We start from the raw sequence: 3721 nt of genomic DNA on the forward strand, positions 1-3721 counted from the left end.
ATACAGTTTCAAAATACTTAAAATTTACTTCAAGGGTTTACTGTTGTGTGTAAATAAATGAAATAAAGTAACTGCCTAAATTTCAGGAGGTTGTCTTCTGGGGGGCTGTGATGCTGGCCACCTGAGCAGTAGTGCTGTGGCTGCATGGGATACCCCACATCTCTGAACTGTTTACTTGTTGCTCATTACCGGTGCATTGCATGTGCTGGCTTTGTCATGTCTCTTTCAAAATCAGATACAGTCTCCAGACACCAGTGACTTCTTTTGCTATATGCTATATTTGCATTGATGCAGTTCAGGGTTGGACTGTGGGTTTTATATCGTCTTGTTTACAGTAATTTATTGATGTGAATGAATGAATGAATTAATAAATGGATGAATGAATGCTTGAAAGTTAATTGAAGACAAAACATAAAAAACTTACTAATAAATATAAGACAACAATGCAAAAATGAAGCAAAAGAACTTAAAAATGTTCTATGTTGACAAACAGTGGTATGTGGAGTAGCAATGATAAATTGACTAGTTGACTTTTGATTTTTAAAGGAATGTAATGATTAAGCAAATGATAATTTGATTACTTTTTTAATTGTTCCAATAGTCGGTGACCTATCCACTATCAAAATAGTTGTTATTTGCAGTCATAGTGATAAGAAGCTGACCTTACTATATCCCACCCCTTATCTAATGATTTAACCTGTTGCTCTTTCATGTGTAGCCCACTGATGCATGTCTGTGTGAGTGTTATTTCATTGTTGTCCATAATGTGTATTGTGCCACACAGTTCTGTTACTCTAGGTGCTCAAAACCAGTTTTGCTTTTGGAGACTAATAAAGTTGATCTTACCATATCTTATTATGTTGTATAATTTGGTGAGTGAAACCATGTAAAATTATGTGGATGAAGTTTTTTAATCCATTTTTTTTGTTTGTTTTTCTCTTCTTCTAGGTGAAGGCTGCAGTGGAGACTGGTGGCTCTTCACCTGCGGTTAGGACTGGCCCAGACGACTGTAAAGCAGCTAAGGTTAAATGGATTAGAGGCAGTTTCCATCAGGGCCATCGTCAATTTAAAAACCCGGGGCTTCAGTGTATGCCCATAGCCTTAGCAAGCTTAGCTAAACACGCGGTAAGTAGTGTCTTCTCGTGGATGCGTTGCGATCTGGAGCACGTGCTCCATTTAGGCGATGACTTGTACACTTATCTGTGCGAGAGCAAGCGCATTAGCGGTGGTTCCGGTATTTTGTCTGTTCCTGATTTGCCAGGACAGCATGTTTTTGACGGGCAGCAGTTTACTTTCGATTATGGCACTGACTTTGTCAGTGGCATTGTTAACGTTGTTGACGGTGGACTCATTGAGGCCGGTTTTCACACCTCTCTCCTTAATGGATTGGAGAGGATGCTTGGCACTTACAGTACGTGCCTACTGACACTGGGGGGTACTACATGCGCGTTGATTACTCAGGATGGTAAATATGCGTTTGTCGATTCACATGCGCACGACGAACGTGGATTGGCTCATCCTCGTGGTAAAAGTATTGTGGCGTTTTTTACCAGTCTTAAAGACTTACATGCGTATGTATGTCGTTTGGCTGGATCGCTAAATGCAAGTCACGCCGGGTTTGAGATATGCGGCGTGTGTGTTTATCACATAGTTTTTGATGAACATCTTGCTGATGAGGCAGATGTTTCTGTTAGCAACGATGGCGCTGCAGCTGAATCCGATGTTGTGTTTGTTAGTGATGCGACGTGTAAACAGCTGCAGTTTGACCCCCTCAGTAAAGAGGTTTCCCAGTTGGTTTGTAAACGGGTAAATGTTGAGTTTGAGAAGATTGATGAGGTACCGCCTGTACCTGTGGGTTTGTTAGGGTCTCCTTGTAAAAAAGGAGAGCATAGTGGCCGATGGGAACTGTTTCTTTAGGGCAGTGTCCCTGGCTGTAAGTGGTACACAGAAGAGTCATAGAAAGATCAGGCTCACTGTTGTAAAGCATCTCAAGGAGAATGTGTCACATTACAAGGCCATTTTGAGGCGTGAGTATTCCTCAGTGGCAGATTATCTTGCGGAGTCAGGGATGAGCTACGTCGGCAGGTGGGCAACCGAGGTCGAAATTCAGGCGGCTGCAGATTGTTTAGGCGTTGATATTTTTACATATTGTGCTGGTAAATGGTTACAATATAGCTGTAAGCACAATATTTTGTCCACGCAGGGAATTTATTTGGACAACATTAACAGTAACCATTATGAATTGGTTGTTTGCGTTAAAAACACTTGTACACCGATGACTTGTCATGGGGTTTGTAAAGGTAATCATTCATATGGGGCAACATACATGCATAGGAGGAGTGATAGGAGGAGTGTGCAGGCAATGACACAGAGTACTCCCATTGAAACCATTTCAAATAATAATTGTTTTTCAAAGTATCTGAAAAGAAAAGCCATCTTGCGAAGTAGAAAGCTTTACCAAAAACAGACGAAAAGTAAATATCAAACAAACCTTCAACATAGGCAAAAAGTTAGGTTGTATAATAAAATTAGGTATCACCAAAATGTTCAATATAGACAAAGATTGAGAGAACAAAGTAAAACTAAATATTAAGATAATGTGGAGCACAAACAAAAAGTAAAAGAACTAAGTAAAACTAAATATAAGGATAATATACAACATAAACAGAAAGTAAAGGAACTAAGTAAAACTAAATATAAGGACAATATACAAAATAAACAGAAAGTAAAGGAACTAAGTAAAACTAAATATAAGGATAATATACAACATAAACAGAAAATGAAGGAACTTAGTAAAACTAAATATCACGATAATGTCCAACATAGGGAAAAGGTAAAAGAACTCAGTAGAACCAAATATCGTACAAATCTTGAGCATAACATGGGCGTTCGTTTGAGTAATATAACGAAGAGACAGCAAGTAAAAGAAAAGTTTGAGGAGTTTAATGCTGTAATGGACAATTTTTTGGACAAAGTAAAGGAAGGGCCACGTTACATTTGTAGTGTGTGCCATAGACTTTTGTTTAAACACCAGGTTTTAAATTGCACCAAAGAAGATTATGAAAAGAAAAAAATAGCACAAAAATGTATATCTGAAAAATATGTACACAAATGTAGTAAAGACTGCCCACTGCCATGCCAGTGGTTAGATAGTGGGAGGGATCACTTATGGATTTGTTACACGTGTCATTATAAGATAAATAAAGGAGAAATGCCACCTGAATGCATTGTAAATAACTTAGAAGTTGATCCCATTCCACAAGAATTGGCTTGTCTAAATTCCTTAGAACATCATTTGATAGCGTTACATATCCCTTTTATGAAAGTTTTAGCGTTACCTAAAGGTGGACAAAATGGAGTACATGGACCAGTGACATGTGTTCCTGCAAATTTGGCACAGACAACCAATTTGTTGGCCCGTTCTAATATGGAGGGGTCCCTTTTACGTGTAAAACTTAAACGGAAGTTAACTTATAAAGGCCATTATGAATTTAAGTTTGTAGACACTATGCGGATAAGAAAAGCCTTACATTATTTAAAACAAACAAATCTGCATTATAGGGAAATTGAATTTAATGAGGCATGGCTGAATGAATTCTGTAGGGAAGAAAGTGAGGTTTTAGACAACGGGAGTACTGCTGTAGAGTCTGCCGAGGCTGAGGAGACTGAACTCCTCCATGATAGACAGCAGCATGGCATGTTTCAAGACACGTGTCTCATG

Source organism: Epinephelus fuscoguttatus, linkage group LG21, assembly GCF_011397635.1.
Source record: "Epinephelus fuscoguttatus linkage group LG21, E.fuscoguttatus.final_Chr_v1".
In the NCBI taxonomy this organism is placed as follows: domain Eukaryota; kingdom Metazoa; phylum Chordata; class Actinopteri; order Perciformes; family Serranidae; genus Epinephelus; species Epinephelus fuscoguttatus.